This window comes from Pseudophryne corroboree, unplaced genomic scaffold (genome assembly GCF_028390025.1).
Source record: "Pseudophryne corroboree isolate aPseCor3 unplaced genomic scaffold, aPseCor3.hap2 scaffold_1020, whole genome shotgun sequence".
NCBI lineage: Eukaryota > Metazoa > Chordata > Amphibia > Anura > Myobatrachidae > Pseudophryne > Pseudophryne corroboree.
In genome coordinates this window covers 1-15,593 of record NW_026967647.1, presented here as the reverse complement: position 1 = coordinate 15,593, position 15,593 = coordinate 1, and the positions used below count along the sequence as shown (strand labels likewise).

General features: G+C 41.2%; 2 non-coding genes and 2 pseudogenes across 2 annotated transcripts; all 4 read right to left on the bottom strand.

Moving 5' to 3' along the window:
• Positions 1 to 7,409: 7,409 nt before the first annotated feature.
• On the bottom strand, positions 7,410 to 7,588 carry LOC134987752 (U1 spliceosomal RNA; annotated as a pseudogene).
• A 3,402-nt stretch (positions 7,589 to 10,990) lies between these two features.
• On the bottom strand, positions 10,991 to 11,154 carry LOC134987793 (U1 spliceosomal RNA). Its single transcript, XR_010193362.1, has one exon. It is a non-coding gene; the product is annotated as a U1 spliceosomal RNA (small nuclear RNA).
• A 698-nt stretch (positions 11,155 to 11,852) lies between these two features.
• Positions 11,853 to 11,988, bottom strand: LOC134987727 (U1 spliceosomal RNA; annotated as a pseudogene).
• A 152-nt stretch (positions 11,989 to 12,140) lies between these two features.
• Positions 12,141 to 12,304, bottom strand: LOC134987667 (U1 spliceosomal RNA). The gene has a single exon (XR_010193254.1). It is a non-coding gene; the product is annotated as a U1 spliceosomal RNA (small nuclear RNA).
• Between the last annotated feature and the right edge of the window lie 3,289 nt (positions 12,305 to 15,593).

The following is a 15,593-nucleotide window of genomic DNA, read 5'->3' as shown; positions in this document are numbered from 1 at the left end:
AGTAAAAATTTCAAACCCCCTCTTATGGTGTAGGGTACCTGGCCTTCTCTGATGTAATCAGAGTTAGATTTGATTCAGTGATTTTATAAAAAACAGCTAGGAAGCACAATTTAGCAGTGGGTTGCAGAGAAAAAGAAATATGCTGGCAAAAAAATCCAATTGAGTGATTAAACAGCTCTTCATTTTCTGGCTTTATTTTTATGCTAACAAATTTGTTCTGTGAAAAGTGTCCACAAAGCCAAGTCTCTGATTAACACCTTTGTAGGGATGGTTTTTCACCTATTACTAAATTAAACTTGCTTCATTGGAAAGGCAGCAAGATGCATCCTCATTTCAATATCTACAGAAATAATACAGGTTGACACCAGGAAACATTAACGCCACTGCAAACTTGCTGCTTTCTCATGTGGAAGTCTGTTTAATGTGAAAACAAGGTGATATCTAATTAGCACACAGGTAAGGAATTAAGAAAATCTTTATTTAAGGGTGAAGATGTTTCTCACAAAATCGTTGCCCCAATGCATCATTGAAATTCAAGCTGGAAAGATGATTTTAATATATCACTTGTACATTTTGTATTGCTCTTCTGGTGACAATGTAGTTTGTTTTTGTCAATTACCATTTTAATAATCGGGTAAAGAAAATTAATTGGATTTTTGAAAGAAAACAATACTGTCAATATACTATTAAAACAAATTAAAATGGTAAAAGTTATTGTACTTTAAGTAAAAATAAAAGAGCAAAAATATCAATCCCAGTTTTGGATTACTTTAACAAAAAAAAATGCATATAGCAGAGGATAGTTTCAATCTGCCTACCTCTGGGTTATGGACCCAGCATGCTTCCATTACAGTACTCTGCTGCACATGTAAGTGCAAGAGGTCCTGAAGCACTCACTTATCATGGGAAAGTACCAATGTGTTTCTTCATTGGTTGATGGAAGAAACATCTTACAAAAACTCTCCACATTATTGACTTTTTAAAATGTTTCTAGGAAGCGTTCTAGATGAATGCTTATTAGCCTTTGTCAGTATGTACTTTTGCAAAGTGTCGCTGTGGCGCAATCAGTTAGTGTGTATGGTTATTAACCAAAAGGTTGGTGGTTCAATCCCACCCAGGGACGTAATTGACCTTGTTATCAGATTTTGGTGATCTTTAAGTAGACAAGTCAAAATTTCAAACCCCCTGTTATGGTGTAGGGTACCTGGCCTTCTCTGATGTAATCAGAGTTAGATTTGATTCAGTGATTTTATAAAAACAGCTAGGAAGCACAATTTAGCAGTGGGTTGCAGAGAAAAAGAAATATGCTGGCAAAAAAATCCAATTGAGTGATTAAACAGCTCTTCATTTTCTGGCTTTATTTTTATGCTAACAAATTTGTTCTCTGAAAAGTGTCCACAAAGCCAAGTCTCTGATTAACACCTTTGTAGGGATGGTTTTTCACCTATTACTAAATTAAACTTGCGTCATTGGAAAGGCAGCAAGATGCATCCTCATTTCAATGTCTACTGAAATAATACAGGTTGACACCAGGAAACATTAACGCCACTGCATCCTTGCTGCTTTCGCATGTTGAAGTCTGTTTAATGTGAAAACAAGGTGATATCTAATTAGCACACAGGTAAGGAATTAAGAAAATCTTTATTCAAGGGTGAAGGTGTTTCTCACAAAATCGTTACCCCAATGCATCATTGAAATTCAAGCTGGAAAGATGATTTTAATATATCACTTGTACATTTTGTATTGCTCTTCTGGTGACAATGTAGTTTGTTTTTGTCAATTACCATTTTAATAATAGGGTAAAGAAAATTAAGTGGATTTTTGAAAGAAAACAATACTGTCAATATACTATTAAAACAAATTAAAAAGGTAAAAGTTATTGCACTTTAAGTAAAAATAAAAGAGCAAAAATATCAATCCCAGTTTTGGATTACTTTAATTAACAAAAAAAAATGCATATAGCAGAGGATAGTTTCAATCTGCCTACCTCTGGGTTATGGGCCCAGCATTTTTCCATTGCAGTACTCTGCTGCACATGTAAGTGCAAGAGATCCTGAAGCACTCACTCATCATGGGAAAGTACCAATGTGTTTCTTCGTTGGTTGATGGAAGAAACATCTTACAAAAACTCTCCAGATTATTGACTTTTTAAAGTTTTTCTAGGAAACGTTCTAGATGAATGCTTATTAGCCTTTGTCAGTATGTACGTTTGTAAAGTGTCTCTGTGGCGCAATCTGTTGGTGTGTTTGGTTATTAATCACAGGGTTGGTGGTTCAATCCCACGCAGGGATGTAATTGACCTTGTTATCAGATTTTGGTGATCTTTAAGTAGACAAGTCAAAATTTCAAACCCCCTTCTTATGGTGTAGGGTACCTGGCCTACTCTGATGTAATCAGAGTTAGATTTGAATCAGTGATTTTATAAAAAAAACAGCTAGGAAGCACAATTTAGCAGTGGGTTGCAGAGAAAAAGAAATATGCTGGCAGAAAAATCCAATTGAGTGATTAAACAGCTCTTCATTTTCTGGCTTTATTTTTATGCTAACGAATTTGTTCTCTGAAAAGTGTCCACAAAGCCAAGTATCTGATTAACATATTTGTAGGGATGGTTTTTCACCTATTACTAAATTAAACTTGCTTCATTGGAAAGGCAGCAAGATGCATCCTCATTTCAATATCTACTGAAATAATACAGGTTGACACCAGGAAACATTAACGCCACTGCATCCTTGCTGCTTTCTCATGTGGAAGTCTGTTTAATGTGAAAACAAGGTGATATCTAATTAGCACACAGGTAAGGAATTAAGAAAATCTTTATTTAAGGGTGAAGATGTTTCTCACAAAATCGTTGCCCCAATGCATCATTGAAATTCAAGCTGGAAAGATGATTTTAATATATCACTTGTACATTTTGTATTGCTCTTCTGGTGACAATGTAGTTTGTTTTTGTCAATTACCATTTTAATAATCGGGTAAAGAAAATTAATAGGATTTTTGAAAGAAAACAATACTGTCAATATACTATTAAAACAAATTAAAATGGTAAAAGTTATTGTACTTTAAGTAAAAATAAAAGCTAAAATATCAATCCCAGTTTTGGATTACTTTAATGAACAAAAAAAAAATGCATATAGCAAAGGATAGTTTCAATCTGCCTACCTCTGGGTTATGGGCCCAGCATGCTTCCATTGCAGTACTCTGCTGCACATGTAAGTGCAAGAGATCCTGAAGCACTCACTCATCATGCGAAAGTACCAATGTGTTTCTTCATTGGTTGCTGGAAGAAACATCTTACAAAAACTCTCCAGATTATTGACTTTTTAAAGTTTTTCTAGGAAACGTTCTAGATGAATGCTTATTAGTCTTTGTCAGTATGTACTTTTCGCAAAGTGTCTCTGTGGCGCAATCGGTTAGTGTGTTCAGCTATTAATCAAAAGGTTGGTGGTTCAATCCCATCCAGGGACGTAATTGACCTTGTGATCAGATTTTGGTAATATTTAAGTAGACAAGTCAAAATTGCAAACCCCCTCTTATGGTGTAGGGTACCTGGCCTTCTCTGATGTAATCAGAGTTAGATTTGATTAAGTGATTTTATAAAAAAACAGCTAGGAAGCACAATTTAGCAGTGGGTTGCAGAGAAAAAGAAAAATGCTGGCAGAAAAATCCAATTAAGTGATTAAACAGCTCTTCATTTTCTGGCTTTATTTTTATGATTACAAATTTGTTCTCTGAAAAGTGTCCACAAAGCCAAGTATCTGATTAACATCTTTGTAGGGATGGTTTTTCACCTATTACTAAATTAAACTTGCTTCATTGGAAAGGCAGCAAGATGCATCCTCATTTCAATATCTACGGAAATAATACAGGTTGACACCAGGAAACATTAACGCCACTGCATCTTTGCTGTTTTCTCATGTGGAAGTCTGTTTAATGTGAAAACAAGGTGATATCTAATTAGCACACAGGTAAGGAATTAAGAAAATCTTTATTTAAGGGTGAAGATGTTTCTCACAAAATCGTTGCCCCAATGCATCATTGAAATTCAAGCTGGAAAGATGATTTTAATATATCACTTGTACATTTTGTATTGCTCTTCTGGTGACAATGTAGTTTGTTTTTGTCAATTACCATTTTAATAATCGGGTAAAGAAAATTAAGTGGATTTTTGAAAGAAAACAATACTGTCAATATACTCTTAAAACAAATTAAAATGGTAAAAGTTATTGTACTTTAAGTAAAAATAAAAGAGCAAAAATATCAATCCCAGTTTTGGATTACTTTAATTAACAAAAAAAAAATGCATATAGCAGAGGATAGTTTCAATCTGCCTACCTCTGGGTTATGGACCCAGCATGCTTCCATTACAGTACTCTGCTGCACATGTAAGTGCAAGAGGTCCTGAAGCACTCACTTATCATGGGAAAGTACCAATGTGTTTCTTCATTGGTTGATGGAAGAAACATCTTACAAAAACTCTCCACATTATTGACTTTTTAAAATGTTTCTAGGAATCGTTCTAGATGAATGCTTATTAGCCTTTGTCAGTATGTACTTTTGCAAAGTGTAGCTGTGGCGCAATCAGTTAGTGTGTAAGGCTATTAACCAAAAGGTTGGTTGTTCAATCCCACCCAGGGACTTAATTGACCTTGTTATCAGATTTTGGTGATCTTTAAGTAGACAAGTCAAAATTTCAAACCCCCTGTTATGGTGTAGGGTACCTGGCCTTCTCTGATGTAATCAGAGTTAGATTTGATTCAGTGATTTTATAAAAACAGCTAGGAAGCACAATTTGGCAGTGGGTTGCAGAGAAAAAGAAATATGCTGGCAGAAAAATCCAATTGAGTGATTAAACAGCTCTTCATTTTCTGGCTTTATTTTTATACTAACTAATTTGTTCTCTGAAAAGTGTCCACAAAGCCAAGTATCTGATTAACATATTTGTAGGGATGGTTTTTCACCTATTACTAAATTAAACTTGCTTCATTGGAAAGGCAGCAAGATGCATCCTCATTTCAATATCTACTGAAATAATACAGGTTGATACCAGGAAACATTAACGCCACTGCATCCTTGCTGCTTTCTCATGTGGAAGTCTGTTTAATGTGAAAACAAGGTGATATCTAATTAGCACACAGGTAAGGAATTAAGAAAATCTTTATTTAAGGGTGAAGATGTTTCTCACAAAATCGTTGCCCCAATGCATCATTGAAATTCAAGCTGGAAAGATGATTTTAATATATCACTTGTACATTTTGTATTGCTCTTATGGTGACAATGTAGTTTGTTTTTGTCAATTACCATTTTAATAATAGGGTAAAGAAAATTAAGTGGATTTTTGAAAGAAAACAATACTGTCAATATACTATTAAAACAAATTAAAATGGTAAAAGTTATTGTACTTTAAGTAAAAATAAAAGCTAAAATATCAATCCCAGTTTTGGATTACTTTAATGAACAAAAAAAAATTCATATAGCAAAGGATAGTTTCAATCTGCCTACCTCTGGGTTATGGGCCCAGCATGCTTCCATTGCAGTACTCTGCTGCACATGTAAGTGCAAGAGATCCTGAAGCACTCACTCATCATGCGAAAGTACCAATGTGTTTCTTCATTGGTTGCTGGAAGAAACATCTTACAAAAACTCTCCAGATTATTGACTTTTTAAAGTTTTTCTAGGAAACGTTCTAGATGAATGCTTATTAGTCTTTGTCAGTATGTGCTTTTTGCAAAGTGTCGCTGTGGCGCAATCAGTTAGTGTGTAAGGCTGTTAACCAAAAGGTTGGTGGTTCAATCCCACCCAGGGACTTAATTGACCTTGTTATCAGATTTTGGTGATATTTAAGTAGACAAGTCAAAATTGCAAACCCCCTCTTATGGTATAGGGTACCTGGCCTTCTCTGATGTAATCAGAGTTAGATTTGATTAAGTGATTTTATAAAAAAACAGCTAGGAAGCACAATTTAGCAGTGGGTTGCAGAGAAAAAGAAAAATGCTGGCAGAAAAATCCAATTGAGTGATTAAACAGCTCTTCATTTTCTGGCTTTATTTTTATGATTACAAATTTGTTCTCTGAAAAGTGTCCACAAAGCCAAGTATCTGATTAACATCTTTGTAGGGATGGTTTTTCACCTATTACTAAATTAAACTTGCTTCATTGGAAAGGCAGCAAGATGCATCCTCATTTCAATATCTACGGAAATAATACAGGTTGACACCAGGAAACATTAACGCCACTGCATCTTTGCTGTTTTCTCATGTGGAAGTCTGTTTAATGTGAAAACAAGGTGATATCTAATTAGCACACAGGTAAGGAATTAAGAAAATCTTTATTTAAGGGTGAAGATGTTTCTCACAAAATCGTTGCCCCAATGCATCATTGAAATTCAAGCTGGAAAGATGATTTTAATATATCACTTGTACATTTTGTATTGCTCTTCTGGTGACAATGTAGTTTGTTTTTGTCAATTACCATTTTAATAATCGGGTAAAGAAAATTAATTGGATTTTTGAAAGAAAACAATACTGTCAATATACTATTAAAACAAATTAAAATGGTAAAAGTTATTGTACTTTAAGTAAAAATAAAAGAGCAAAAATATCAATCCCAGTTTTGGATTACTTTAATTAACAAAAAAAAATGCATATAGCAGAGGATAGTTTCAATCTGCCTACCTCTGGGTTATGGACCCAGCATGCTTCCATTACAGTACTCTGCTGCACATGTAAGTGCAAAAGATCCTGAAGCACTCACTCATCATGGGAAAGTACCAATGTGTTTCTTCATTGGTTGATGGAAGAAACATCTTACAAAAACTCTCCACATTATTGACTTTTTAAAATGTTTCTAGGAATCGTTCTAGATGAATGCTTATTAGCCTTTGTCAGTATGTACTTCTGCAAAGTGTCGCTGTGGCGCAATCAGTTAGTGTGTAAGGCTGTTAACCAAAAGGTTGGTGGTTCAATCCCACCCAGGGACTTAATTGACCTTGTTATCAGATTTTGGTGATCTTTAAGTAGACAAGTCAAAATTTCAAACCCCCTGTTATGGTGTAGGGTACCTGGCCTTCTCTGATGTAATCAGAGTTAGATTTGATTCAGTGATTTTATAAAAACAGCTAGGAAGCACAATTTAGCAGTGGGTTGCAGAGAAAAAGAAATATGCTGGCAGAAAAATCCAATTGAGTGATTAAACAGCTCTTCATTTTCTGGCTTTATTTTTATGCTAACAAATTTGTGCTCTGAAAAGTGTCCACAAAGCCAAGTATCTGATTAACACCTTTGTAGGGATGGTTTTTCACCTATTATTAAATTAAACTTGCTTCATTGGAAAGGCAGCAAGTGATGTCATCCAAGCAGTGGGTCAAAGTTGGCTTCAAACCTCGTCTGCTTATGAAAAGAGAAAAGGGGTATGCAGGGCATGGCGGCCTTTTGCGGTGCTTGGATGACCCCTAGTTCGCATTAAATAATGCAGTCGAGTTTCCCACATTTGGGGAAATCACAGGGGTCAGCATACCCAGAATGCAATGAATGAACCGCACCCTGGGAGAACAGTCTTCATGACCATGGTATCTCCTATGCAAAATAAGTATGATTTGGGATAGGGCTGGGGAGGGCCGCTGCTCAGGCACATCTCTGTCAAGTAAAGGAGATTCAACTGAGGCAGCACAAGGGAACTCTCATCTGGGGACAACAACTGCAGGGAGAACACATATTTTCAGATGAACATGGGAGGGCAGAAGGCTGCCTAATACTGAAGCACCCTCAAACAACAAACCAAATGCAACAACTAGTGCAAGTATTCCTGGGGGAAGGCCTGCAGCAGATGGATTTGCATATGGCGATGTCATCCAAGCAGTGGGTCAAAGTTGGCTTCAACCCTCGTCTGCATATGAAAAGAGAAAAGGGGCGTGCAGGGCATGGCGGCCTTTTGCGGCACTTGGATGACCCCTAGTTCGCATTAAACACCTCCACCCTCCGTCGGTGTGGGGCTCATGTTGGCTATGCCCCAGCCCCTGAAGGATTCAAGCTGATTTCTTGCAGCAGCTGGGCACTGTAACAGCTCCAGAGCTGCTCTGTAAGGCAAGTAAAAGGGTGTGGGCCCTGCAGCACTACCTGTAGTTTGCATTGTGCATTGGAAGGCACAAAGTAAGCAGACGGGAGGAGAAGTCAGGATAGTGCACAAGGGTATAGACGGGAGGGGCTCAAGAAAAAAGAAGTGGAAACAGACAGCAAACTAGGCTTCCAATGCACAATGCAAACTACAGGTAGTGCTGCAGGGCCCACACCCTTTTACTTGCCTTACAGAGCAGCTCTGGAGCTGTTTAATCACTCAATTGGATTTTTCTGCCAGCATAATTTTTCTCTTACGTCCTAGAGGATGCTGGGGACTCCGTAAGGACCATGGGGGATAGACGGGCTCCGCAGGAGACATGGGCACTTTAAGAAAGACTTTAGATCTGGGTGTGCACTGGCTCCTCCCTTTATGCCCCTCCTCCAGACCTCAGTTTACTACTGTGCCCAGAGGAGACTGGGTGCTTTTCAGGGAGCTCTCCTGAGTTTCCTGACAGAAAGTATATTTGTTAGATTTTTTTATTTTCAGGGAGCCTGCTGGCAACAGACTCCCTGCATCGAGGGGCGGAGGGGAGAGATGCACACCTACTTCTGTGAGTTGATAGGCTCTGCTTCTTAGGCTACTGTACAGCATTAGCTCCAGAGGGATCGGTACGCAGGTCTCACCCTCGCCGTCCGTCCCAGAGCCGCGCCGCCGTCCCCCTCGCAGAGCCGGAAGATAGAAGCCGGGTGAGTATGAGAAGAAAAGAAGACTTCAGAGGCGGCGGAAGACTTCATGATCTTCACTGAGGTAACGCACAGCAGTAAAGCTGTGCTCCATTGCTCCAATACACCTCACACACGGCAGTCAGTGTAAGGGTGAAGGGCGCAGGGGGGACGCCCTGGGCAGCAATATAGACCACTCTTTGGCAAAATAAATATATATGCAGCTAGGCACTGTATATATATATATAAGAGCCCCCGCCATTTTTTTACTATATTTGAGCGGGACAGAAGCCCATCGCTGAGGGGGTGGGGCTTCTCCCTCAGCACTCACCAGCGCCATTTTCTCCACAGCACCGCTGAGGGGAAGCTCCACGGACTCTCCCCTGCTTATACCACGGTAGAAAGAGGGTCTTAAAGAAGAGGGGGGCACATAATTAGGCGCATATATATATGGAAATACAGCGCTACTGGGTAAACATAAAATTATTGTGTTTTTTTCCTGGGTCATATAGCGCTGGGGTGTGTGCTGGCATACTCTCTCTCTCTGTCTCTCCAAAGGGCCTTGTTGGGGAACTGTCCTCAGATAAGAGGATTCCCTGAGTGTATGGTGTGTCGGTACACGTGTGTCGACATGTCTGAGGTAGAAGGCTCTCCTAGAGAGGAGCAGGAGCAAATTAATGTGGTGTCTCCATCGACAACGCCGACACCTGACTGGATGGATATGTGGAATGTTTTAAGTGCTAATGTAAACTTATTACACAAGAGATTAGACAAAGCTGAAGCTAGGGAACAGTCAGGGAGTCAACCCATGCCTGTCCCTATGTCGCAGGGACCTTCGGGGTCTCAAAAGCGCCCACTATCCCAAATAGTTGACACAGATACCGACATAGTGTCGACTACGATGATGCAAAGTTACAGCCAAAATTGGCTAAATGTATTCGATATATGATTATTGCAATAAAAGATGTTTTGCACATCACAGAGTCCCCTGTCCCTGACACGAGGGTACACATGTATAAGGGAAAGAAACCTGAGATAACCTTTCCCCCCTCACATGAGTTGAACGAATTATGTGAAAAAGCTTGGGAATCTCCAGACAAAAAGCTGCAGATTCCCAAAAGGATTCTTATGGCGTATCCTTTCCCGCCAATGGACAGGATACGGTGGGAATCCTCCCCTAGGGTGGATAAAGCATTGACACGCTTATCCAAAAAGGTAGCGCTGCCATCCCAGGATACGGCTACCATCAGGGACCCTGCTGACCGCAAGCAGGAGGTTACCCTAAAGTCCATTTACACACATTCTGGTACCTTACTCAGACCGGTAATTGCGTCGGCCGGGGTTGTAGCGCAGTGGCAGCATGGACAGATACCTTATCAGCAGAGATTGAGACCCTAGATAAGGATGCTATGTTATTGACCATAGGGCATATAAAAGATGCTGTCCTATATATGAGAGATGCTCAAAGTGACATTAGTCTACTGGGTTCTAGAATAAACGCTATGTCGATTTCTGCTAGACGAGTCCTATGGACCCGGCAATGGACAGGTGATGCCGACTCAAAAAGGCATATGGAGGTTTTACCTTACAGGGGTGAGGAATTGTTTGGGGAAGGTCTCTCGGACCTAGTCTCCACAGCTACAGCTGGTAAATCAAATTTTTTGCCTTATATTCCCTCACAGCCTAAGAAAGCACCACATTATCAAATGCAGTCCTTTCGATCACAGAGAAACAAGAAAGTACGAGGTGCGTCCTTTCTTGCCAGAGGTAAGGGCAGAGGGAAGAAGCTGCACAACACAGCTAGTTCCCAGGAACAGAAGTCCTCCCCGGCCTCTACAAAATCCACCGCATGACGCTGGGGCTCCGCTAAAGGAGTCCGCCCAGTTGGGGGCACGTCTTCGAGTTTTCAGCCACATCTGGGTTCATTCGCAGGTGGATCCCTAGGCAATAGAAATTGTTTCTCAGGGTTACAAGCTGAAATTCGAAGAGGTGCCTCCTCGCCGGTTTTTCAAATCGGCCCTACCATCTTCTCCCCTGGAAAGGGAGATAGTGTTAAATGCAATTCACAAATTGTATCTTCAACATATGCCGCTGTTCGGGCACCCCCCTGTCAAGTGAAAGAGATCCAACTGAGGCAGCACAAGGGAACTCTCGAAAGAAGAACAAGGCTAGAGGAAGATCTGAGACAAAGAAATCAGACTTTTTCCAGAGCTGACCAGAGGAAAGCACAAACACAGTCCCCCACTACCACAAATAATGCAGTCGAGTTTCCCACATTTGGGGAAATCACAGGGGTCAGCATACCCAGAATGCAATGAATGAACCTCACCCTGGGAGAAAAATCTTCATGACCATGGTATCGCCTATGCAAAATAAGTATGATTTGGGATAGGGCTGGGGAGGGCCGCTGCTCAGGCACATCTCTGTCAAGTAAAGGAGATTCAACTGAGGCAGCACAAGGGAACTCTCATCTGGGGACAACAACTGCAGGGAGAACACATATTTTCAGATGAACATGTGAGGGCAGAAGGCTGCCTAATGCTGAAGCACCCCCAAACAACAAACCAAATGCAACAACTAGTGCAAGCATTCCTGGGGGAAGGCCTGCAGCAGATGGATTTGCATATGGTGATGTCATCCAAGCAGTGGGTCAAAGTTGGCTTCAACCCTCGTCTGCATATGAAAAGAGAAAAGGGGCGTGCAGGGCATGGCGGCCTTTTGCAGCGCTTGGATGACCCCTAGTTCGCATTACACACCTCCACCCTCCTTCGGTGTGGGGCTCATGTTGGCTATGCCCCAGCCCCTGAAGCATTCAAGCTGATTTCTTGCAGCAGCTGGGCACTGTAACTGCTCCAGAGCTACTCTGTAAGGCAAGTAAAAGGGTGTGGGCCCTGCAGCACTACCTGTAGTTCGCATTGTGCGTTGGAAGGCACGAAGTAAGCAGACGGGAGAAGTCAGGATAGTGCGCAAGGGCATAGAAGGGAGCGGCTCAAGAAAAGAGAAGTGGAAACAGACAGCAAACTAGGCTGTAGAGAGACCTGAGACAAAGAGATCTGAATTATACGAGAGCCGACGAGGGGAAACACAAATTATGCAGTCAAGTTTCCCACATTTGGGGAAATCGCAGGAGCAGCACACCCAGAGTGCAATGGTTGAGCCTTGCCCTGGGAGAAGCACCTTCATGATCATAGTATCTCACCTGGCAGGTAAGTAGGAGTTGGGCTAGAGCTGGGGAGGGTCGCTGCTCGGGTTCCCCCCTGTGAAGTGAAGGAGATCCAACTGAGGCAGCACCAGGGAACTCTCGAAAGAAGAACAAGGCTAGAGGAAGATCTGAGACAAAGAAATCTGACTTTTACCAGAGCTGACCAGAGGAAAGCACAAACACAGTCCCCCACTACCACAAATAATGCAGTCGAGTTTCCCACATTTGGGAAAATCACAGGGGTCAGCATACCCAGAATGCAATGAATGAACCTCACCCTGGGAGAACAATCTTCATGACCATGGTATCTCCTATGCAAAATAAGTATGATTTGGGATAGGGCTGGTGAGGGCCGCTGCTCAGGCACATCTCTGTCAAGTAAAGGAGATTCAACTGAGGCAGCACAAGGGAACTCTCATCTGGGGACAACAACTGCAGGGAGACCACATCTTTTCAGATGAACATGGGAGGGCGGAAGGCTGCCTAATACTGAAGCACCATCAAATATCAAACCATATGCAACAACTAGTACAAGCACTCCTGGGGGAAGGTCTGCAGCAGACGGATTTGCATACGGTGATGTTATCCAAGCAGTGGGCCAAAGTTGACTGGAACCCTCATCTGCATATGAAAAGAGAAAAGGGGCATGCAGGGCATGGCGGCCTTTTGCAGTGCTTGGATGACCCCTAGTTCGCATTAAACACCCCCACCCTCCTTTGGTGTGGGGCTCATGTTGGCCATGCCCCATCCCCTGAAGCATTCAAGCTGATTTCTTGCAGCAGCTGGGCACTGTAACAGCTCCAGAGCTGTTCTGTAAGGCAAGAAAAAGGGTGTGGGCCCTGCAGCACCACCTGTTGTTCGCATTGTGCGTTGGAAGGCACAAATTAAGCAGACGGGAGGAGAAGTCAGGATAGTGCGCAAGGGCATACTTTTCTCTTAGTCCGGGGGCAAGGCTTCAAAATGGGGTCTGCAACGGAGGAGACACAGGGGGCGTGGTCACAGCAGCTTTTCTCTACAGCCTGCACCAGCAGGAGCCTACACCATTTTTTATGATCACGCTGAACTGCAGTGCGACTGCAATTACAGCATGGTCAAGAAGGGAGGCGTCATGCTGGGTGGCCATGCCCTGTCACTGTGCAGGAGCCAGCACAGCTCACACACTAGTCCCCGGGTGCAGCCCCCAACCCCCGGGACACCCGGAGCAACAAAATGTAGATTCAGGCCACCAGGCCACGCCCCTACCTATGAAACCATGCCTCCTTTTTACCATTGCGCTGTTTATCTGCGCGCACTGCATTACAATCTCCCTCGCCACCTCTCTGGGTGTCACCAGTGATAGTGACACCTCTGCCATGCTTGTAGCAGCTGGTCCTAAGATCTACGCCTCAAGCCCTGAGTGTTTGCCCTTGTGACTTGTTGATCATCATAGCGAAGCAGATGCTTACAGAAAACTGCAGGGGCTTAGATTGAAAATAAAAAAATTGATGGGTATAAGGTAGAGAGGAGCGGGTTCGGTTCTCCGAGAACCGAATTCCCCACGAACTCCACGTGGTTTACACTGGTCCGAGGCAGGCTCGGTTGTTCCCGCCTGACTCGGAAAACCTGAACAAGGGAAAATGTCATCATCCCGCTGTCGGATTCTCGCGAGATTCGGATTCCATATAAAGAGCTGCGCGTTGCTGCCATTTTTACTCGTGCATTGAAGAGAGAGCGGAGAGGACGTGGCTATGTTCTCTCAGTGGAAATCTCAATATCAGTGCTCAGTATCAGTGGTTACTTATTGCTGCTCAGTAATACTAGTAGTGTGTCTCTCCTGCTCAGTGTCAGTTCTCAGTAGTATCCTCATCAGTGCTCAGTATCACTGCTCATTGTCTTGTGCTGCATTGTGGTGCTCAGCATACTACAGTACATTACTAATAGTCCAGTGCTGCATCTTGCTGCTCAGTGTCAGTTCTAGTATCCTCATCAGTGCTCACTATCACTGCTCATTGCATTGTGGTGTTCTGTATACTACAATAACATAGTAATATAGTAACATAGTTTTTGAGGTTGAATAGAGGCAAATTGCCCATCGTGTTCAACCTGTTTTAAGTTGTGATGATTCTACATACTTGCTGAATAATGTTTTATGACTAGTTAGCTACTATAACTCATGTTACCCCCGGATTAACCATGTTGATATTTTAAGTATTATAACCTTGGATAGCTTTTTCATTCAGAAATGTATCCATTCCTTTTTTAAATCCAATTACAGAGTCCGCCATTACCACCTTCCCTGGCAGGGAATTCCACATCCTGATTGCCCTAACAGTGAAGAAACCTTTCCTCCATTGCGTTCTGAACTTTCCTCCAGTCGCAGCGAGTGACCACGTGTTCTTTTAATAAATAATTCCTCTGATAACTCTTTGTTATGTATCTTTACATATTTGAAGATATTAATAATATCTCCTCTTAGGCACCTCTTTTCTAGTGTATAAATATTCAGCCTAGTAAGTCTTTCCTTATAGTCCAGTACTTTTAGGCCTTTAATCAATTTAGTCTTCAGGATCTCTTACACTTCCATGAGCAGCAGAGTAGTGCAATGGAAGCATGCTGGGCCCATAACCCAGAGGTCGATTGATCGAAACTATCCTCTGCTATGTGCATTTTTTTTTTTATAATTAAAGTAATCAAAAACTGGGATTGATATTTTGGCTCTTTTATTTTTACTTAAAGTACAATAACTTTTATCATTTTAATTTGTTTTAATAGTATATTGACAGCATTGTTTTCTTTAAAAAATCCACTTAATTTTCTTTACCCTATTACTGAAATGGTAATTGACAAAAACAAACTACATTGTCACCAGAAGAGCAATGCAAAATGTACAAGTGATATATGAAAATCATCTTCCATCTTGAATTTCAATGATGCATTGGGACAACAATTTGTGAGAAACATCTTCACCCACAAAGAAAGATTTTCTTAATTCCTTACCTGTGTGCTGATTAGATATCACCTTGTTTTCACATTAAACAGACTTCCCCGTGAGGAAGCAGCAAGGATGCAGTGACGTTTCCTGGTGTCAACCTGTATTATTTCAGTAGACATTGAAATGAGGATGCATCTTTGATGCCTTTCCAATGAAGCAAGTTTATTTCAGTAATAGGTGAAAAACCATTCCTACAAAGGTGTTAATCAGAGACTTGGCTTTGTGGACACTTTTCAGAGAGCAAATTTGTTAGCATAAACATAAAATCAGAAAATGAAGAGCTGTTTAATCACTCAATTGGACTTTTCTGCCAGCATATTTTTTTTCTCTGCAACCCACTGCTAAATTGTGCTTCCTAGCTGTTTTTTTATAAAAATCACTTAATCAAATCTAACTCTGATTACATCAGAGAAGGCCAGGTACCCTACACCATAGAGGGGGTTTTGAAATTTTGACTTGTCTACTTAAAGATCACCAAAATCTGATGACAAGGTCAATTACATCCCTGGGTGGGATTGAACCACCAACCTTTTGGTTAATAGCCAGTACAGTGCAAGAAATCCCTGAAGCACTCACTCTTCATGGCAAAAGTACAATGAGTTCTTACAAAGCTAATTATCCAGTTCATCTAGACTTTCTTAAAGTT